Raw genomic sequence first — 23,291 nt, 5'->3', positions numbered from 1 at the left:
GATCCTGGGCCACATTCTGTCCAGCGTTACAAGATAAAATCAGGATTTAGCAGAACATTGTCATGGGTAGGGAAGGTATCACAGTTAACAGTGTCTAGACAAAGTTCCGCGTTTCTACCACTGTAGGTGACCATTCCCTAAGTCTCTGTGGCAACATTATGAAGCTGCAGGCCCCGAGACCCAACCGCACGCTCAGACCTGCTCGCTCAGACCAGCACTTCCAGACCTATCGTTTTCTCAGACAGTGCCACCTGCTGTTGGAAAAATTGCCTAACCTGAATTCATTGATTTATAAATTACACTATTTTTCTACTCTAAATTATTGCACTATGATTGAATACATTATTATATAAAATATTAAACATACTAGATTATGATTTAATGCATTAAGTCTGTTGTATTTTAATTAACTGTATTTGTAAATAGATATTGTTCAGTTACTTAAATATTTTCAGTCATTTATTGTTTTTGTTGTTGTTTTTTGTTTTTAGATCATTAAGGATTTATCAAACTCTTTAGTATTGAGTTGAGGGAATGAACATTATCTTATTATTCACAGAATAAATGATAGTACTCGGAGTAATTTTCTCACACCAAACTTTATTTTTTTATAAATTTTCATGAGGTCCTACAAGTCATCAAGCTGTAAAAAATGCAGAGAAAAATTGTGAAAAACAATACTTGGATTAATAATGTATTTATTACATATAAAATAAAATGCTTTAAATTCTTGTTGGGGAGATTTTTCATTTCTCGAGCAATTCTTCTGTTAAATTTCTCAACTTCACTAAAAAAAATAAATGCTGTTGTCAGAAATTGTGTTTAACATAAAAAACTTAACAGCTTTTGTACAAAAAAAAATGTAAACATACCTTGCGTGATAAATGGGGCCCTGGAGGAAGACATCTTCAGCCTCCTGCCAAGACAAGCCTTGTAACTTGGAAATGCCATAAGTTATGGCCTGTACAAACATACAGATAAACCAATTAATAAAATAAAACACACACTGCAGAACATAAGCATGCTCATGTACATACATGTTTTGTGATTACCTCTGGGAGGAGACATCCACAAATGAACTCCACCTCATCATTGAAGGTCAGCTGTGTTTTGGTTTTATTAAGAATTCCTCTTATGTAGTCACAAATGATTGACTGGGACTGCTCATTCTCAATGTAGACAGGCACTTGAGAACGGGGTTTTAGTGGAAACCAATTTGACCTTTTTCCACCGAGTATATCCTTTGGGCCATAAAAGGAAATTATATTTCATATGTAAATGCACAAGTAATTAATTAATTATATTTGGCAAATAATAGTTAAAGTGTCACTTGACTAGATTTAAGTCAACCATACTCAGAGTCTAGAGGAGTAATTTAAAGTGGAACCATCTATACCACCAAATGCTGCTCTGCTGATTTTGATGTGATAATCAAGTCCACTAATCTTTTGTCATTCCTTTCCCGATCTTGAACTTCTTGGACATGTGCCGGAAGATTGGATGTGGTTTTTCTTTTCACCCTAAAAAGGAGCCGAATCTTTCCATCCAAGACACTTCTTGCCTCCTCAGTCCAGAAAGCAAATCTGTGCCCATAGCTTTTAATAACAAGACAAGACAAAATCCATAATTACTGTGTAACGTGGAGACTAACACGGAGGGATCCATTATGCAGTATTTATTAATCACAACTTCACTCAAACACACAATATGCACCGGAGTGCACACACACATCCACAGTAGTAGTATGGGTATCAAGACTGATGATGAACAGACACAGAGTGAGTTACCAGGCATGAGTGGAAGGGAGTGAGCGAGAACCAAGATCCGTTATGCAGGCTTGGGTCAAGGGCAGGCAGCAAGGATCAGAGTCCGTATAACAGGCGTGGTTCGTGGGCAGGCAAAGAGAGAGTCAGAGTCCGTATAACAAGCGTGGGTCGTGGGCAGGCAGAAGGCGAAGCAAAGTAAGAGACAGGCTGGAGTCGTGCACAGGAGATCAGGCTGGAGATAATGCTCAGAAATGCTGGCCGGGGCTAAACAAGACTTCGCCCTGAACGAGTGTTTGAGTGCGGCTTGTAAGAGGTACGTGGGTCATTAGCCAGATTCCAATCAGGTGTATGCGCAATCAGTGTAGATGGATGACGTAATGCTAAAAGTCCGGAGATGGTGGCCTCTGCTGGCCAGCGAGGGGAGTTACTGGGACCGAGTCGGTGACATACTGGTCACCGGTAAGAGAGATTTTAAGTATGTTTTGTTATTCATGTTACAAGTTGTTGTATTGACTCAATATAAATTTTTAATTTTACAGATTTACAAGAAAAATAAATAAATACTGACAAACCCATCAATTTGAAATCGTTCCATGAGTAGAAGGCACCACCACTGACGGATGATAGGTATATCCATCTGAAAGAAAGACTGTTTAGTCTGACAGTTAACCAACATGTTTTTGTTAATACATGATGTTGGGTGTGCTTGCAATAACCATGCCCCTTTTTTTAAAAGATATGTTGCTTAGAAGAAAGCAAGATAATATACACTAAAATAGTTACATTTTAGCTATGATTAAGAAAAGCACCAACAAAATAAAGTTACATAAATAATAAAATAATACCTCCTGGAATTGAAACCCAATGCCACACACCATTGAGATGGTGTACTGAAAAGAGAGAAGCCACAGTCATTTACAATGTTTACAAAATCTTTAAATCAATTCACTCAATTTATATCTTACCATGAGTACAAAAACACCACAATCATTCCCTCTTGTCTGACATGGCAAAGCCTAAAATATGCAAAGCAAATCAATTTTATTTTAGAATAATGTACAAAAAATTTAATTGTAGTAAAAGCCAAAAAATAATTTTTTTAAAGTTGATTCCTCACTGGAAAATCATATCCAGTTTTTTCAGACCATGTCCCATGATCCACTTGGTAAGCAACTTTCCTGTAAACAAAACATAGTAGTAATACTAACAATTACAGCTCACCTCAACTCTAGAACACTATGCATAAAAAAGGCTAGATGAACATAGCCAGAAGTTCAAGAAACGGCTATAGGAACGTAGCCAAAAGTGACAGAACTATAATACACGGTTAGGAAATAAATAGAAATGGCTATAGGAACGTAGCCATATATCACATAAAGGCTGAAACGTCTTAGTTTATTGGTAGACCTAAAAATTGCCCTGTATTCCTCATCTCCAAATCCTGATTCATGCTCTGCGTACAGAGAGTCTAAAAACACCATCTCTCTTCGAAGCGGCATCGTTATCTATAATGTTAAAGGTGTAAAAATATTTCATTTGAACATTATTGCTTCTTCCAAGATTTTTCAGTGTTTTATTTTAGAAACACACACATTGCAATACCAATTAATGTATGCACTAGACATTTCAATATTTTCTTACACAGACAACAAAGCGGTCTGGTCCACTGGCATTTGTCCATGCTGGAAAGGCTAACAGGTCTTTCAAGTCTGCATCTTCCCAGAATTGATCAGGACAGTTATGTCGTTTAATTTAGGTTGTACTTCTCACACAGTAAATACAGTACATACACGCACCGGTAATCCAGTAACAATGTTGTTAGGAGTTTCTTTCCACACAGGGACAACATAAAAGTCCTCAATGTATATGTCCTTGCCCTACATGAATAAAAAGAAACTGTTGACAATGACATGAACATTTTCACACAGTTTAGAAATTGTTTTTTTTTTTAAATTTGGATCAAGTTAAAACAATCTATATAAATATTATGTTTTATAGTACATACAATTTGTCGAGCCATTTCACAAATAAGCTTCATGCAGGCGTTTCCAATCTGCAATAAATACTTTGATAAGTCAATGTTTTTAATAAAAAAAAAGTTATAATAAAAAAACAGACTGCTTACATGGGAGTCCATGTCCCTCAACAATCCAAGGCTCCAAAATTCTTCTCGAATAAGGCACACTTTCCCCTCCTTCACAATTATTTCACTGCCAGGGCGATTTCGGTCCAGCACATAATCAAGCTGTAATAATAATAACAATAAATATGTGTGTGTGTGTGCGTTTGAATGTAATGGTAATTGTTCACCAGTTTCTCTTGTAATGGATGCCAGTCCCTCTCCCAAGGCTTAGTAGGTTCCAAAAAATTCAGAAGAGTGGTAGGTTCACAAGCTGTTTTTTCTGTAATTGGTCCTGATGACAGAGGAGATGTGACTGATGTTTTGCCTGGTGATGCAGCGGTCGTTTGTAAAGTCACAATATTTTTGGCAGTGCTGACAGTGGTCCTTAGAGTACATTAAAGCATCAAAATTAGAAAATAACACAATAATTAGTGAACAGAAACTTGACACTGAGCAACTGGAAAGAACAGTCAAATTACCAAGTGACATGTCCATGCATTTCTCTGTGGAGGATGGATTTTCTACAAATACAAATATACACATAAGTACAGTTATGGATATAGTGATGTATTTGTTACAAAGTAAGATAAACATTACCTAACACAACCTGGCTGTGGTCATTCATGTGAATGTTTGTGTTGAATTCCTTTTTTATGTCATGAAGACGTTTCTCGTTTTTTCTGACATTGTAATGGTGGATGATGTTTCGCATGAGGAAAACATGTGTGGATGGCAATGCCATGTTCATAAAGTAGTTATTTTTCTTTAGCTTTGAAAAAAGCTGTTCTGCAGCCTGACTGTTAACTTTGCCAGCTAGTTGAGGCACAAGACGAAGCTTCCTCAGTGAATCACGAGGATCTTTTGTGTTGTCTTCGTGAAAGCGGTCATACAGAACATAGTGTTCTGCAGAACCAGTTATTGGATGACCATCCGGATCTGGACTTTGCTTTTTTGCAGTGAGCCATGGCAGAGTTACCTGTAATTTTCCTGATTTTGCTTTTGCAATATTTTCAGTGGTTGGTTCGAGTAACCTTCCCTCGAAAGGTGTGAAAGTTATGGGTTGCCTCAAATTTGTGTGGGTGGACAGTCCACGGGCAAAGTCATAAATAACAACATTAGGCAGATGCTTCCAAGACAGAAGCATATCTGCAAAATCCCGTGGACTTTCTGCTCGCAGATTACATTTTATACTGTAAACTATGCCACAAGGACACATGATGACAGCCCAACCTCTATTGTAAAGTGTCACCCTTTAAGGTAACACTTTAGAGTAATAGTCCATTAGTTAATATTAGTTAATGCATTTACTGACATGACTTAGAAGTTTAATACATTAATTACAGTATTCATTCATCTTTGTTAACGATTTAATGTTTAAGTTAAATAACGTTAGTTCATTAATGCACTGTGCATTAAGTAATGTCAACAAGCACAACTTTGGATTTTAATAATGCATTAATGTTGAACTGTAATTAATAAATGCGGCACAAGATTGGTGACAGTGTTAGTAAATTGATTAACTAAAGGACTATTATACTGAAGTATTACCATATTCAGATTGAGAAAGTAAAGGCTTAACTAGCTTAACACTGTTTGTTCTGTAGCCAATAGAAAAACATAAATAATAAAACAAATAAAACTTTCTTCAGAAGATAATATACTATCGTAAGTACTGTGAAAATGTCCTTGCTCCATTACCTTAAATAAATATTTCACAGAAGCGCCCTCAACTGTAGTTCATGCTGCAACAGTATGAATAAATGTTAATAAGTGACATTTATTATGTGATATACCTTGTCTTTCAGAGGAGCTGAGTGGTTTCTTCGGCAGACCGCCTTTGTCCTCAACTGCTAAAGAAGGACAAAAAAAAAAAAAAAACACAAGATAGGCAAAAGTCAGTGTCAAAGCAGCAAGAAGACAATCTCATCAGCACAGTGTTTTGATGTTGTGTTTCATTGATTATGCTATGGTACATAAACAATTAAAGACAATAATAAAGGGTTATACACACTGCAAATTTTAGATTGTAGATTTAACAACCTTAGAGTTCAAATTAACAATCCCTCAGTGTTTATATGGGAACCACTATAAAAGTGTTAAAATAACACTTTTGAAAGTGTTAAAAAATTTACCACTCAGAGAGTGTTAATTGGCAAACTCTTATTGTGTAAAATATATGTAAAATGTATATCAAAATACTGGCAGCAGTAGCCAAAACCAAAGATGAAATCAACTGAGAATAAAACTTTAAATAAAATAATAATGAATGAAAAAATAAACAAATTACAAAGTAAAATTTAATTTTTATTTTCAATATCTTTAAAACAACTCATCACATTAAACAACTCATCATGGAGCTTCACTTATTACTGAGCTTTGGCTTTAATTCTGTCATGTGAACAAAAGCTCTTTATGAAATTTCTGTTGTTCATTTGAAGTCACCATGATGGAGGACAGAGTCTGCTTTAGTAGGGCTCTTCAACTTCTTGCTATAAAATGTTTGTTTTAATTTGGATGCTATAATTATTAGTGCTAATCACACTATTCTTACATGTAGCATGAAAATTCAAAAGAAAATGTAAGAGTCAGTCTGAAGAGATTAACTATGATATCAAAGCCATCTTCTCCTGCTTGTTTTCTAATTCAGTGTCATATTAGTTATGTGTGTGAAATGAATAAAATACATAAATGAAACCACTGAAGCTTTAACAATAAATGACTTTAAAAGCATGATTTACAATGTGAATGTTTGATCTATGGCAGCATTTAAAAACACTTAGACATCAACAATTAGTCTTTGAATCTCAATGATGGTGACAAACATAAAAATAAAAATCAATTAAAAAAACTACTGCAATATTACCTCCCAAACACAACACAAAATAAATAAAAAGAAAGAGATTGTAACAACATAAAGCTGCATAATTTATTTATGATGCAATGCATGCTGGGAGCTTTGTAAATTTTGTTTCGCAAAATATGAAATTTTTTTGAAAAAGCACAAAATGAAATTTTTTTGAAAAATTGCAAAATATGAAAAATTTTTGAAAAATCACAAAAAAGAATTTTTTTTGAAAAGTTGCAAAATATGAAATTTTTTTGAAAAATCGCAAAAAATCACAAAAAATGAAAATTTTTTGAAAAATCACAAAAAATGAAATTTTTTTGAAAAATTGCAAAATATAAAATTTTTTCGAAAAATCACAAAAAATGAAAATTTTTTGAAAAATCGCAAAATATAAATTTTTTTTTGAAAAATCGCAAAAAATCACAAAAAATGAACATTTTTTGAAAAATCGCAAAATATGAAATTTTTTTGAAAAATCGCAAAAAATCACAAAAAATGAAACATTTTTTGAAAAATCGAAAAATATGAAATTTTTTTTTTAAAAATCGCAACAAATCACAAAAAATGAAATTTTTTTGAAAAATCGCAAAAAATCACAAAAAATGAATTTTTTTTGAAAAATCGCAAAATATGAAAATTTTATGAAAAATCGCAAAAAAACACAAAAATGAAATTTTTTTGAAAAATTGCAAAATATAAATTTTTTTTGAAAAATCGCAAAATATGAAATTTTTCTGAAAAATCGCAAAAAATCACAAGAAATGAAATTTTTTTGAAAAATCACAAACAAATGAAAATTTTTTGAAAAATTTAATTTTTAATATGACATTTTTTTGAAAAATCACAAAAAATGAAATTTTTTTGAAAAATCACAAAAAATGAATTTTTTTTTGAAAAATCGCTAAATATAACATTTTTTTGAAAAATCGCAAAATATGAAATTTTTTTGAAAAATCGCAAAATATTAAATTTTTTTGAAAAATCGCAAAAATCACGAAAAATGAAAATTTTTTGAAAAATCGCAAAAAATCACAAGAAATGAAATTTTTTTGAAAAATCACAAAAATGAACATTTTTTGAAAAATCGCAAAAAATGCATTTTTTTTGAAAAATCGCTAAATATGAATTTTTTTTGAAAAATCACAAAATATGAATTTTTTTTGAAAAATCGCAAAATATGAATTTTTTTTGAAAAATCACAAAAAATGAATTTTTTTTGAAAAATCACAAAAAATGAAATTTTTTTGAAAAATCCTAAAAAAATTAAAATTTTTAGAAAAATAACAAAAAATCTATTTTTTTGAAAAATCACAAAAAATGATTTTTTTTAAAAAAACACAAAAAATCACAAAAAATGAATTTTTTTTGAAAAATTACAAAAAATGAAACATTTTTGAGAAATCCCTAAAAATCACAAAAAATGATTTTTTTTTGAAAAATCGCAAAACATCACAAAAAATGAACATTTTTTGAAAAATCACAAAAAAAATGACAATTTTTTTGAAAAATCACAAAAAATGAAAATTTTATGAAAAATCGCAAAAAAACAAAAAATGAATTTTTTTTGAAAAATCGCAAAATATTACATTTTTTTGAAAAATCGCAAAATATGAATTTTTTCTGAAAAATCGCAAAAAATCACAAGAAATGAAAATTTTTTGAAAAATCACAAAAAAATAAATTTTTTTTGAAAAATCGCAAAATATGAAATTTTTTTGAAAAATCGTAAAATATGAATTTTTTTTTTGAAAAATCGCAAAAAATCACAAAAAATGAAAATTTTTTGAAAAATCACAAAAAATGAAAATTTTTTGAAAAATCGCAAAAAATCACAAAAAATGATTTTTTTTTGAAAAATCGCAAAATATGAAATTTTTTAGAAAAATCGCTAAAAATCACAAAAAAAGAAAATTTTTTGAAAAATCACAAAAAATGAACATTTTTTGAAAAATCACAAAAAATGAAATTTTTTTTAAAAATCGCAAAAAATGAATTTTTTTTTGAAAAATCGCAAAAAATCACAAAAAATGATTTTTTTTGAAAAATCGCAAAATATGACATTTTTTTGAAAAATCACAAAAAATGAAATTTGTTTGAAAAATCACAAAAAATGCATTTTTTTGGAAAAATTGCTAAATATGAAATTTTTTTGAAAAATCGCAAAATATGAAATTTTTTTGAAAAATCGCAAAATATGAAATTTTTTTGAAAAATCGCAAAAATCACAAAATATGAATTTTTCTTGAAAAATCGCAAAAAATGCATTTTTTTTTAAAATCGCAAAAAATGAAAATTTTTGGAAAAATCGCTAAATATGAATTTTTTTTGAAAAATCACAAAATATGACATTTTTTTGAAAAATTGCAAAAAATGAATTTTTTTTGAAAAATCCTAAAAAAAATTAAAATTTTTAGAAAAATAACAAAAAATCTAATTTTTTGAAAAATCACAAAAAGTGATTTTTTTTTTAAAAAACACAAAAAATCACAAAAAATGAAATTTTTTTGAAAAATTACAAAAAATGAAAAATTTTTGAGAAATCCCTAAAAATCACAAAAAAAAGATTTTTTTGAAAAATCGCAAAACATCACAAAAAATGAAAATTTTTTTTTAAAAATAGTAAAAAATATAAATTTTTAGAAAAATAAAAAATCAAATATTTTGAAAAATCACAAAAAATGAACATTTTTTGAAAAATCACAAAAAATGAAAATTTTTGAAAAATCACAAAAAATGTAACATTTTTAAAAAATTGCAAAAAATCACAAAAAATAAAAATTTTTAGAAAAATCGCAAAAAATGAACATTTTTTGAAAAATTGCAAAAAATCACAAAAAATAATATTTTGAAAAATCGCAAAAAATCACAAAAAATGAACATTTTTTTGAAAAATCGCAAAATATAAAATTTTTTTGAAAAATCGCAAAAAATCACAAAAAATGATTTTTTTTTGAAAAATCTTTAAAAAATGAAAATTTTTAGAAAAATAACAAAAAATCTAATTTTTTGAAATATCACAAAAAATGATTTTTTTTTAAAGAACACAAAAAATCACAAAAAATGAAATTTTTTTGAAAAATTCTAAAAAATGAAAATTTTTAGAAAAATAACAAAAAATCTAATTTTTTGAAAAATCACAAAAAGTAGAAATTTTTTGAAAAATCACAAAAAAAAAATCACAAAAAATGACAATTTTTTGAAAAATCGCAAAAAAATAAAATTTTTTTGAAAAATCGCAAAAAATCACAAAAAATGACAATTTTTTGAAAAATTGCAAAATATGAAATTTTTTTGAAAAATCCTGACTTGTCTACTCAAAGCTTAAGTGTGATGATCCGAGGGCAATAGTTAGCTTCCAATTCTCAGACTTGCTGCACACTTCAATTAGGATTCATCCAATCTTGCTTGAATCTCACTGTCATGTTACAAACCTAAAAGGTTCCGCTAAGCTCTGGGAATGGAGATCTTGACTTCAAGTACCCCGTGGCTCTCAATTGACGGTCTCATGTTAGGTGGATGATGATGAAATGCAAACAAGAAAATCGCTGCAGAAAGGTTGTGATTTCAAGTTAATGAGAGTGGCCTTGACTGGAATTCGAAACTCTCAAGACCAGTCACACTATACACTAGAACCATACCCCAGAACCGATGAGACACGAATGTGAATGATTGCAGAAAGAAAATGTTTGGCCATTAGTTCTTATTTAATAGAATGCAAACTGTCATCGAGATCCTAAAGTGCAGTTTTCCACTTGATAGAAGATTGGTGATATGGCCCAGTGGCCTAATGGATAAGGCATCAGCCTCCGGAGCTGGGGATTGTGGGTTCAAGTCCCACCTGGGTCGTTCTTGAAAATCTCCCTTTAACTTGAGATCAGTGTTTGGTGGATGAAACACGGTAGCTGTGAAAACCTTCTTGAGATGTGTTTGCGTGTCATTAACTTCCTTCATTGGCATCCATACTACCTGTTATGACTAAAAGGGTAACGAGATACCTAACGCAAATGGCCATTTTGAAGCCTGCATGGTGCCTACAGAGAAGAGACTGTGTACAAACACAAAGATGATGCTTACATATTAAGCTGGTACGTTGTTAACTACCGAATCATTCCCGCTCCTTTTTTGTCTGTATTATTGTACAGGTTAGACTAATTTAGATCAGAAATCCAATAAATCTTCATTAACTAAAGTTGCTACAACTAACACAGAAACACCAAAGCATCACTGCTTTTCTGTGACAGATGTAGGGCTCGTTCAGGATTTGAACCCAAGACCTCTCACACCCAAAGCGAGAATCATACCCCTAGACCAATGAGCCCAGTAGAAACGCCCTGCAGTGTCAAAAAAAATTTCTGTAAAACCGGTCCAATCTACTTTTTGTTCATGTAATTTTTGTTATGTGTGTCAGCAACTCCCTGGATGCATGTTACGGTTCACATGCAGTACAGAAACAGCATAGTGGCCTAATGGATAAGGCACCAGCCTTCGAAGCTGGAGATTGTGGTTTTGAGTCCCACCTGGGTTGTCTTTCACGCAGTTCCTTTTAAGTTGGCTGTGCTGCACAATCCATTGTGACTTTCAAAAAGCTAGGTTCATACCCTTAGGTCAAAAAGACATGACAATGGAAAACTCTTCAGAGAAGCTGTTTTGTCATTAGGTGTACGCACCAGATCGTCTGAATGCAATATGGTGTAGGGATCCTAAAGTGCTGTTTTCTGAGTTAAAAGAACTTCCTAAACCGTACAACAGATATGGCACATGCTAGTATTGGCCCAGTGGCCTAATGGATAATGCATCAGCGTTCAAAGCTGGGAATTGTGGGTTCAAGTTCCATTTGGGTTGTGTTTGTTGGGTTAAATATAAATTGTGTGGAAAAAATCCTGACTTGTCCTCTCAAACCTTAGGCTAGATGATCTGAGGTCAATATTTAGCTTCAAATTCTCAGACTTGCTGCACACTTCAATTAAGATTTATCCAATCTTGCTTAAATTATCCAATCACTTTACAAACATCAAAGGTTCTGAAAAGCTCTGGTAATGGAGATCTTGACTTCAAGTACCCTGTGGCTTTCAACTAATGGTCTAATGTTAGGTGGATGATAATGAAATGCAAACAAGAAAATAGCTGCAGAAAGGTTGTGATTTCATGTTAATGAGAGTGGCCTTGTCTGGAATTTGAAACCCAAGATCAGTCACACCATACCCCAGGACCAATAAGACACGAATGTGAATGCTTGCACAAAGAAAATGTTTGTCCATTAGTTGCACACATCTTATTTGACGAAATGCAAACTGGCATTGAGATCCTAAAGTGCAGTTTTCCATGCGTTGGCATCTTGTTGAAGGCATACAAGAGCTCCATGACAAAAGCTTGGTAACATGGCCCAGTGACCTAATGGATAAGGCATCAGCCTCTGGAGTTGGGTATTGTGGGTTCAAGTCCCATCTGGGTTGTCTTTGAAGGTCCACTATAGATTTAATTACAGATCATTTCAACCAATTATTGCAATGAAAAAAAAAAAACTGATGCATCAACACATCAAAGCACTCTCTTGCTGACATCAGGGCTTTCCTGTTGCAGTCGGGTGTGCACGTCTCTAACACCACTATAAGACGATACTATAGACATCAAAGCCCTGTAGGCCTTCCTAGAAAAACAACTGCAAGGCAAGGAAAATGAACAGGTATTGTGTATTATCATCTTGTCAAATCAAGTATTTCAGCAACACTTATGTCAAAATGTTAATAAAACTAATTAATAAAATTATTGTATGTGTTTGTTGTATAGTGCTGCACTTAAAACGATTGACGAAAAACTGCACAAGGACAATGAGCGATCTGCTAAAAAGATTCAGAGTGAGCTTCTGTTTAGAAAACAGTTAAAAGCATCAGTCTGCAATATTAGAAAACCAGTAAAACAACTCAGGTGGACCTATGGAAAAGCCAGGTAAGCCATTTTGAACAATGCCATAATGAAAAGATTTATTTATTTACATTAATCCATGCATCTCTTTATTTAGGCTATTTGCTTTATACGAGCTTACATGTCCTACAAATTTATTAATAGGACATACCCTATTAATAAACTGCCATGTTGTGAAACCGAAAGCAAAGCATCCAGTAAAAATTCAAGTCTGGGGAGCCATATTCCATCAGGGACCTGGACCGCTAGTTGTGCTAGAAGGTTAGTTCAAATCTCTTTAATATGATTGAATCATTTCTTTGCAGTTTCTTTATTTATATATATATATATATATATATTAGGGATGTAACGGTATTGTAAATACCGTCATACCGCAATATTAAATTTTTTCGATATTACCGAAGTCGCATGACTCGGTAAAACTATAGGTCTTCAGAGAAAATTTGCTCAGGCGAATGAAGCGAACGGGAGGTAGCTGAAACTTCATTTCCCATCAGCCCCGGCGTGGCCATAATCCTTTGCGGTCTGTTGTCGCTACAGATCCAGTAATGCGGAAATGGAGTGTGCTGCTAGTAGCGGAGATGAAAAAAAGATGGAAATGATCGAACCTAAAGCGGGTGTTGTCGCCGCGCGCGTGCTGAATAGCGGTGCTGTTCTGTGTTGTGGCGCGCGTATTGTAAAGCGCCGAGGGGGGGTTGAGCGCGCATACTCGAGAGGTGTTGTCGCGCGCCTACTGAAGGGCTGGACTGGACGGAGGTTGTGTCGCGTCGCGGGGGCACTTTTGATCGTTTTGGAAGGGCATTTTCTATCCAAGACTAAAAAGGGCATGTGCACTGCACAGGTTGAGCCCTATGTGTGCACGTGCCTGCAAGTTGGGTAATACGACTAATAACAGTCATGGGGACTGCAGAAACACAGCACACTGTTCAGATTGATGCAGACATTGACTTGTACCGCAAAGAGACCTCTATCTCACTCATGGTTTGTCTTCTCAAGTGGGGGAAAGACAACGCACAACGTTACCCCACTGCTGTCAACATGGGCCAAGTCATATCTCTCTTGTCCCAGAAACCTCAGTCCCAAATGAGAGGGTTTTTTTCTGTTGCAGGGGACATTGTAAATACCCAGAGATACCAGCTTTTACCAGATTATAATTATATGATAATTTTTCTTTAAACCCATCTCTATCTAAGTGAGTGATTAAATGTTAAATGTGATGAGTTTTCAACAATACTAAATCGAAACTTTATTTTTTTACATGGTTTAATAATTTTTTGTTATTAAAATTGAAGTTCCTGTTTCAAAGCTTACAGATAGATGGCTAATTTGTATGTCATTGACACTTTTGGCACTTTTTTGGAGTATTTTCAAAAGTTTTTTTTTTCCTGTAAATGATTCAATAAATACCGTACCGTGACATTCATACCAAGGTATTACCGTACCGTGAAATTCTGATACCGTTACATCCCTAATATATATATTTTCTATTTTCAGGAATTATGGACAGATGTTTTTACGAAGACACTATAATAAAATTCAATCAGGCTCCATACGTAAAACAACACTTTAAGAACCATATCCCTTCTTCCAAGGTAGATACAGTATGTAGGCCTACTGTACCAACTGTGTGTGTGTGTGTGTGTGTGTGTGTACATGTTCACTGATGTGTGTGTGTGTGTGCACACGTTCACAGCTGTGTGTGTTGAACTTTTTTATCAATCTTGATGATTATTGAATCATGAATAAAGTTAACACATTGCTTAAAGGGCGCATAGTTTACCCCTTTTTTATGATTTAACATTATTATTATGGTTCTTCTGAGTGTGCCAGTTTAGGTTCAGTTCAAAACACAATCTAGATTTTTTTATTATAATGTGTTATAATGTGTCATTTTAAGGGCGTGTACACAGCTTGCTGCTTTACATTTACATTTATTCATTTAGCAGACGCTTTTATCCAAAGCGACTAACAAATGAGGACAAGGAAGCAATTTTCACAACTATAAGAGCAACAATAAATAAGTGCTGTAGGCAAGTTTCAGGTCTGTAAAGTCTAAGAAGGAAAGCATTAGTAATGTAAGAATTAAAAAAAAATTTTTTTTTTGAGTACAGTTAGTGGTATAGCTAGAGGCAATTGCAAATTAGGAAGTGAAGAGGAGACTAAATAGTTGAGTTTTAAGTCGTTTCTTGAAGACAGCAAGTGACTGCCGTTCTGTTGCAGTAAGGGAGTTCATTCCACCAACTGGGCAGATTGAATGCGAGAGTTCGGGAAAGTGATTACTTCCCTCTTTGGGATGGAACCACGAGGCGACGTTTATTCACAGAACGCAAGTTTCTTGAGGGCATATAAATCTGCAGAAGTGAGAGCAGATAAGAGGGAGCAAAGCCAGAGGTTGCTTTGTAGGCAAACATCAGAGCTTTGAATTTGATGCGAGCAGCAACTGGCAGCCAGTGCAAACGGGTGAGTAGCGGAGTGACATGTGTTTTTTTCAATTCATTAAAGACCACTCATGCTGCTGCGTTCTGGAGTAGCTGAAGGGGCATGTTGCTTCACATGAAAATTAGTTCCAAATTCAGTCGGTCGGTGAGTAAATGAATATGATGAATGAGAACACACAGGCATGTGCGTATAGACATAAAATGTAATGCTGTACAGTAACGTGTCATTTGTTTGTTTCAGTTGATTTTATTTGAATGGTTTCGTGAGGATGTGATGGTGTGCTTTATCTGCCTGATTCCCTCTGAAGTGGGCGGGTTGTGTGACGTTCGATTTGGGGGACCTTATGGGGGCGGGGTTTGCGTGACGTGCTGCGAGCTACTAGCCCGAGAGTGGAAACACAACATGATTTCGGCCTCACTGCTTAACCTCCTGGGCAATTGGCCTACCGCGATTAAATCCCTGGCCTCACCTCACAGCCTCGAAGTCCAATGCGCTATCCATTGCACCACAGAGCCTGAGTGCTCTCCTGCCTCAAGCACTATTGCACAGAAAGCACTTTTTGGTACTCTCTGGCCCATAAAAGCACAGCTCACTGCGGACAAGGCACTGCTGGGATTCAAACCTTGACAGGGGCTAATTTTTTAATCGAAAAAAGAAAAAAAAAACTAACTATGGTAGCGCTGCATGTGTGAATGTCTGGACTTGAAATATTAAAGTCCAGTTGGTTAGGCATTACCACACTATGCTATATAAAGCCATCGTCCAAAGCCCTCTTGAACGAGCAGCGTTCTTAAGGATTTGAATTTTGTTAAGAAACAGACTGCTAAAAATCCTGCTGCGTAAACACTCGTTACTCTTAACAAATAGCAACCTTGACAACTGTACATTAGGCACTGCTGGGATTTGAACCCAGGATCTCCTGTTTACTAGACAGGCGCTTTGACCAACTAAGCCACAGCACCAACGTTGTAGAAAAGACAAGACGTTTTTGCATACAGAGACTAAAAAAAGACAGCAAGTCTAAAATTGGCAAGCAAAGAGGTTGTTTAACTCTATTTGTCGCAATATTTATTACGCCTCAAAGCTATACAATTTTATTATGCATTCCTGTAAGCTCTATAAAAGAAGCACACGCACCACCTGGACTAAGGCGCTGCTGGGATTTGAGGCCAGGATCTCCTGTTCACAAGACAGGCGCTTTGACCAGCTAAGCCACAGCGCCACAAAAATGAAAGTAAGAGACATTTGCCCGATAACAAAAATTACATAAAAATTAAAATGAATAATAAAAAAAAAACATTACAAAAACCAGCATGTCAGGATGCAGAAAAGCAAAATTTACTATGCTTTCTACTCAGTTACTTTGCACATGCATAATGAGGCTCTTGTACGACAAATCCAAAAGGCGTGATCTCAACAATAGGTGGTAGTCACTTTTGCCCAAAACCACAGGTTGCCTTCGAGTCATTCCTCAAGTCCACTCGGCCCTGCACCGTTTTCTAATCTCCCTTATTTAAAACAGCTCAATTAAGTCATCGGCTTCATTGTAGAGTACCCCTAGTATCTGAGCCTGCACTGCGCAATGAAAGAAAGAAGCAAAACGGGATGGACAGATGTCTAAAATGTTGGAAACGCACCACTTCTAAGTCAGTGAAGAAAAAGGGCAAAGTCTGCGAATCTGGTGGGACTCTACCCAACAACCTTTGAAAGGCTCAGCTCACAGCCTAGAAGTCCAATGCGCTATTCATTGCACCAAAGAACCTGAGTGCTCTGCTGCCTCTAGCACTGTTGCACAGAAAGCACTTTTTGGTATTCTCTGGCCCATGAAAGAACAGCCAACTGCAGACAAGGTACTGCTGGGATTCAAACCCAGGAACTCCTGTTTACTAGACAGTCGCTTTGACCAACTAAAGCACAGTGCCAAATGATGTTGACATAGGCTAATTGTTTAATCGGAAAAAGAGAAAAAAAAAAAACCTAACAACGGTAGCGCTGCATGCTTGAATGTCTAGACTTGAAATATTAAAGTCCAATTGGTTACGCATTACCACACTATGCTATATAAAGCCATTGTCCAAAGCCCTCTTGAACGAGCAGCGTATTTATGGATTCGAGTTTTGTTAGGAACCGACTGCTAAACATGCCGCTGCGTAAACACTCGTAACTCTTAAGAAAAAGCAGTCCTGGAAGCTGTACAATAGGAACTTTAGGGGTTTGAACCAAGAATCTCCTGTTTACTAGACAGGCGCTTTGACCAATTAAGCCACAGGTCCAACACTGACTAAAAAAAAAAAAGACGCTTTTGCACACAGAGACTAAAAAAAGACAGCAAGTCTAAAAATGGCAAGCAAAGAGATTGTTTAAGTAAGCTCTACAAAACAAGCCCACGCACCACCTGGACTAAGGCATTGCTGGGATTTGAGCCCAGGATCTCCTGTTTACAAGGCAGGCGCTTTGACCAGCTAAGCTACAGCACCACAATAATCAATCTTAAGAGACATTTGCCCAATAACAAAAATCGAAAAAGAAAAAAAAACAATACAGAACAAAAACCAGCATGTCAGGATGCAGAAAATGCTGACAAGATGGACGTGATCTTTTAGAGTCTGGATGATCATGTCTCAAACCTGACCAGTAACCTGGCCTCTGTTCAAGATCAAAGCAAAAAATGTGAAAGAACAGCCAACTGCAGATTTTATTTATTTAATTTAAATAATTTATTTTATTTAATCTATCCTTTATCATGTGTTAAGTGTTTTTTGGAACCTACAGTTTCATTACATCAAAACCCAGAGTCAGCTTGGAAAATGGAAATTGGGACAAACATATGCTATTGGCCATTGAAAGAGTTTCAGATCAGAAAGCCACTCTCCCCTAATCTGAGGAAAAGGTGCAGTTTGGATTTGAATCTAGCACCTGCTGTTGCCAAGACAGGTGCTCTGGCCAACTTATGCCTGTTTCACACTGCAAGCGTCAGTTGCGCATGAGCAGAGTGTGCGCAGCGCGTGAAGAGAGCAGAAGCAACACGCAAGCGTTTGCCTTTCACACCAGGTGTCTGCGTGCAGCTCTTTGGCAGCTGCTGCAGAGATCAACCTATCTCTGTCTATTCTATCTAGTTACGTATGTGTCTCTATATTAGGGATGTGCGGAGCAGCCGGTATTTGTATTTGTATTTGTTGAGGGGGGAAAAGTATTTGTATTTGTATTCGAGTAAAATTCAAAATGGCGCAAAAATATATATTTTTTCTATTACACTTCTAATTTACGTTATAGTGAAAGTATTGTTTAATTATACCCATTATATAAATTATAGATATGCAATATTGGTTGTTGTTTTTGAACATGTGACAAGAAATGTCATTGAAAAGAAAATAACATAGAAGCCATTATCTCATCCATGGTTAAACCAACAACTAATAAAATACCATTGTGAATATTATGAACCCCACCACCACCGTTCTTGTTGAAGGACACTGAATAGACAGAATAAAAACAAATAATACTTCAAAAAACTGTTCTTCTTCAGAAAGAACTTCTTTCCAATGGACAGAATTCCAAAAACTAATATTAACTAAATCAATCTAAATAAAACCCTGCCTGGGAGATCTGGCAGAACAAAAGTATTCTATATAATACTAAAAGATACAGCCCTGCTATTGTCATCTGCCTGCCACAAAACAGACACAAAGTTTGTTTGTTTGTTTGTTTTATGTTTGAAACTGACTTGCTGGGGCAGAATGTGGCTGTGTTGATGCTTTTAGTGCATGTGATAATACATTACATAGAAGGTTGCGCGGTGCTCTGTTCAGTGAGAAGCGCTCTCTATGGCAAGCCTTTTTAGCATTTAAATCTTTGTTCTGACTCCATAAATATATTAGAGATATCTCTAATTATATTTTGACTAGTCATAATTATAATTCCACTACTCAGAATGACAATTAGACATATCTGCAATTACAATTGTACTAGTACGAAATCAGATGAATTTTGACTAGTAACAATTGTAATTTTTACTAGTCATAATACATTTAGAGATATCTTTAATTCATCATATTTAGAGATATTTACAAATATATTTGAAGATATCTCTAATTAATTTACTAAAAGTCTAATTACAGTTGTAGATATCTTGAATTGGATTTTTTACTAGTCAAAATTCATTTGGAGATATATCTAATTACAATTGTGACTAGTCAACTTATTTAGAGATATCTACAAATATTTTTCAATGGAAGTCAATGGAGGAATATGACTAGTCTATCATAATATATTTGCAGATATTTCCAATCTGACTAGTCGAATTATAATTATGACAAGTCAAAATATAATTAGAGATATCTCTAAATATATTTATGGATAGTCTGAACAAGGTTTAAATGCTAAAACGGCTTGCCATACGCTCTCACCCAGTAGCACAGTGGAGAGTTCTCTAGTTATATCCTTTCAGTCGTTTGATATGCAGTGACATGCAGTCAAATATTTCGCCAAACAGTCCTTAGGGATGCGGTGACACGCAGTCAGATATTTTACCGGACAGATCCGCCACTTTTGGCGCGCATAAACAATCATAAAGCTCTCGTGCTGCAGGAATGAGGAGGTCTGCTGAAGGCGCGCAGCTGACGTGCTGTGAGAGGTTTGCGTCTTTAATAAACTACGGCAGTTTGCGATCACCGAACAGTAAGAATGATTAATAAATCCATATGAAACAACCCCTTAAAAGTCACGTCTCGCTTTCAGTTTCGGGCTTTGGCGCGTTTTGCCTCTCTCTCTCTCTCTCTCTCTCTCTCTCTCTCTCTCTCTCACGCGGGCATGCACTGTGGTCTCATGAGGAAACGCTGCTTTTTGATATAGTGTTTTTCTTGCTCCCGAATACAAATAATTTTTCAAGTATTTGTTCGAATCAAGTATTCGTAAAAACACGCTATTCGTGCCTTTCCGAATACCGTATTCGGGTTCGGCTCCACCCTTACTCTATATACAAATACACTTTTTAAACTTTTCATTTGCACCAAGACTCGCGACAACTTCATCCAATGCTGCTTCTTTAACCTGCAAATGTTTATTTTTCAAATTTTATAGATCAAATAGTACTGTATGCTTCTCAAGCTCTATGAGAAGTGTCTACAGTCAGAAGACAATCGCCTGTGATATCATGTCGTTTGTTTTTTGATTGTCAGGTTGTTGTAGGCCTAGTTATAACAATATTTATACAATATAGTTATAATGATATTTATACATTGTTAGGACTGCGTTGTTTTGTTTGTGTTTGATTTTTGATTCTAGATTGGGGGCGTGCCTTCAGCGCACCTGATGCTGGTCAGCGCCCTTATTTAAACCCCGGCAGAGAGTTTGTTTAGTTTGTCGCTGTCTATACACTTGGCAGTTCGCCAGAGCCACGCTCCTATTTGGGCATTATGCTTTCTTTCGCATCCATACACTATCACTGACTACATTTACCTCATCCATTCATTTGCATTTCACACTGATTAAACATACTGATACTGATATTTTGATTATATAATTTAAATTGAGTTAAATAAATATTCTTTTTGATTATACTTCTCCTTGTCGTCTCCCTTATTATGTTACATCCTTGAGCCAGGTGTAACAACATGATCAAACTAGTGTTACTTTCTCTGCTTTAGTGATGTCCAGCGGCAGAATAACAGCTCGTTAATTCATGCTTGTGCAGTTGATGAGACGGAGAAAAGTAATTAATGTATGCACTTCTTTTACTTATTTTTATGTTGTCAGGTTCACAGTGCAAACAGCTCCCGGTGGGAATAACTTGAGTGAACATAAAACAAAGCCGAAGCTCTGCTTGAGCAGCACTGCACACAGCGAGCTCACATCATCCAGCTTGCGTGTCGAACTACACTACCCACAATACACTTCGCTATGGACTACAACTCCCTTAAATATTCTATTTCCCCTCCTGAAACACTAGCGTGCAAATTAAGCTAAACTGATACTAAAATTGTTTTACATTTGGTTTTGTAGTTCGGGCCAAAATAATGTTTGTTGCCGTTTTTAATCGTTTAGGTTCATTTGATCGTGTAACCCTCGATACACAAATGTATTATAAGCTGTTCATCAATTGACCAGATGCTCAGAAGTCTAAATTTCTCCAAAGAGAGAGGAGATACAACAACAGTGAAGGACTCGGACACAGAGGTAAGAATAATAAAAGATTGTATTGTAAAACTTTCACAGAAATATAAAATAAAATAAATAATAAATATAAATAAAACAAATTCTAGGCTTGTTTCACACTCATCTAATGACCTCAATCTTATTTACACTCTCTAATAACACTTCTCTTTCTTCACAGGGTTTTTGGCTGTATCACTAATAAGGTAAGTTAATATTATGTTATTTTTCTGTTTTTCTATTGTTAAGGTCTAATATTATATTTTGGTTACTATTATAAACAATAATATAATACTACTATACTAATAACAATACTATATTAAAGGTTTATAAGTGTAAGTTAATAATACAACACTAAAATTGTTTTATTATTCAATATATAATCAAGATTTCCCTTCTTAAACCAATTAACTTCTCTCTATAAAGCTTCAAAAATTGCAACAAATGAACACTCCAATGAAACAATGTACAAAAAAAATGAAAATAAAACATTCACTTAAAACATTTCAAAATGTCCCAAAAGTCCAGTACAGGTGATGAACACTCAAAAAGATTCTTTTGCAAAACAACTAGGTTGCAAATTCAGTTCCAGAGATCCAGGATGTTGCACTTGTGAGTGTGTTGTAAATTTACACTCCTACCATGACGCTGAATAGGTTTCACTTTGTATCTTTCCAACAGGTGTATCCAAAGAAACCACTTAATGGGAGGCTCGCCAGTCCAACTCCACAATTAGACACGCACCGATGGAAGTTGAGACAATCCAAATCCAGAAAAGAGTTCACACTTCAATTAATTTGAATCCAGAGCAAATCACATTTAGCAACTGACTTCAATAGAACATCTCACCGATGAAAAACCAGAAGAAGATGCACAAGCAAACAAACAAAGGGGAAAAAAAAACATTAGCATTTTACAGTGTATGCATTATCTCAGCTTAACATAATTGTAAATAAACAGCAACAATAAATGACCATGTATATGCTTCTCTCTGCTGAATTTCTGTGTTTTTCCTATTTCTTTCACCTATTTGGCATTTTCTTTTTACAAATGACAGCATTTTACTTAAACTCTCTCACTTAAACTTTACACAATCACTTGTATAATACTGTGTATAATACTGTGTTTTCACTAGACCAAACAAATTGTTAATTAATAAAACACATTTTTGACACTAGTTTAAATCATGTTATAATGAAAACAATAATAATAAAAAAACACGAACTCACCAAGGAAATCATTCAACATCAAAGCGAAAAACCAGGAAAACTCCAGGTGGCACTCGTGTGCAGATTTCACTCACAGATACAAATCTTGTTTTTTTCTCTCAATCCTTCATTAAAGATATATGATAGAAATCATTTCAGCATCTTATTAATGGTCAGTTTTCACAGTTAATACACATTTAAAACATTAAAAGATATATATCTAATAGTTTTCTACTGTTATTAATTTAAAAACTTACATCTCTGCATTCCCTTGCGAACACTGAATCACCATAGCAACGGTAAACACAAGCTAACAGACAAGAGAGATTTGTTATTGTTTGTAAATCTGATCTGCTATAGTGTAAGGCACGATGATGTTATTCTAAAGCACTATTCCCTTGAATGCTGTTTAATACTCTATTATGATTTATTTATATAAATAAATAATTTTAATATATATTATTTAATCGAGTATTCTGCCAATGTTTTTTTTTTCATATTTATAAGGGTATTTCTATTTGCTCTATTGCTGTGTACTACCCACTAGTAACCTGGGTTACAATTTACTATATATAAATCAGTTGACATTATTAAGGCATTTATTGGGTACAATTGCTACTTTTTACTGTCATTCATTGTGTTTTGGTCATTATCAATGCACTGTCACTTTAATTGAGCGTGAGCAGCGCGTCAAAAATAGACCCGACGCCAAAACTATCGCTGCACTGCTGCTTCAGCGACGCTCACGCCTCGCGCCGACGCGCTGCTGCTGCGTGCGATATAAAAGCTCTAATCTGTTAACATGGACGCCGAAAAAACACGCGCTGCTGGCGCTT

General features: G+C 34.5%; 2 long non-coding RNA genes and 4 other non-coding genes across 8 annotated transcripts in view; 3 read left to right on the top strand and 3 right to left on the bottom strand.

Moving 5' to 3' along the window:
* LOC141381913 (uncharacterized) overlaps positions 1-23,291 on the top strand; it is a 560,761-nt gene that overhangs the window by 32,730 nt on the left and 504,740 nt on the right. The gene's annotated exons all lie outside the window — the stretch shown is intronic.
* On the bottom strand, positions 588-22,767 carry LOC100003716 (uncharacterized). 3 transcript variants are annotated; one of them, XR_012402660.1, is made up of 14 exons: positions 22,713-22,767; positions 22,477-22,580; positions 5,682-5,738; positions 4,368-4,409; positions 3,892-4,272; positions 3,772-3,819; positions 3,563-3,643; positions 2,884-2,944; positions 2,732-2,782; positions 2,612-2,656; positions 2,339-2,403; positions 1,053-1,241; positions 873-961; positions 588-787 (listed from the first exon to the last, which is right to left on the bottom strand). It is a non-coding gene; the product is annotated as an uncharacterized protein (transcript). The 3 variants fall into 3 exon arrangements; XR_012402661.1 differs by having other exon boundaries at positions 22,477-22,747; XR_011009054.2 differs by lacking the exons at positions 588-787; positions 873-961; positions 1,053-1,241 and having other exon boundaries at positions 1,663-2,403; positions 3,892-4,011; positions 4,077-4,272.
* On the top strand, positions 10,510-10,582 carry trnar-ccg (transfer RNA arginine (anticodon CCG)). Its single transcript has one exon. It is a non-coding gene; the product is annotated as a tRNA-Arg (tRNA).
* trnat-agu (transfer RNA threonine (anticodon AGU)) lies at positions 15,986-16,059 on the bottom strand. Its single transcript has one exon. It is a non-coding gene; the product is annotated as a tRNA-Thr (tRNA).
* Positions 16,246-16,319, bottom strand: trnat-ugu (transfer RNA threonine (anticodon UGU)). Its single transcript has one exon. It is a non-coding gene; the product is annotated as a tRNA-Thr (tRNA).
* On the top strand, positions 21,140-22,246 carry LOC137489665 (uncharacterized). Its single transcript, XR_011009056.2, has 3 exons — positions 21,140-21,271; positions 21,429-21,453; positions 21,929-22,246. It is a non-coding gene; the product is annotated as an uncharacterized lncRNA (long non-coding RNA).

This window comes from Danio rerio, chromosome 4 (genome assembly GCF_049306965.1).
Source record: "Danio rerio strain Tuebingen ecotype United States chromosome 4, GRCz12tu, whole genome shotgun sequence".
Taxonomy (NCBI): Eukaryota; Metazoa; Chordata; class Actinopteri; order Cypriniformes; family Danionidae; genus Danio; species Danio rerio.
Note: the sequence above shows the minus strand (reverse complement) of the source record. Positions and strands in the feature narration are given on the sequence as shown.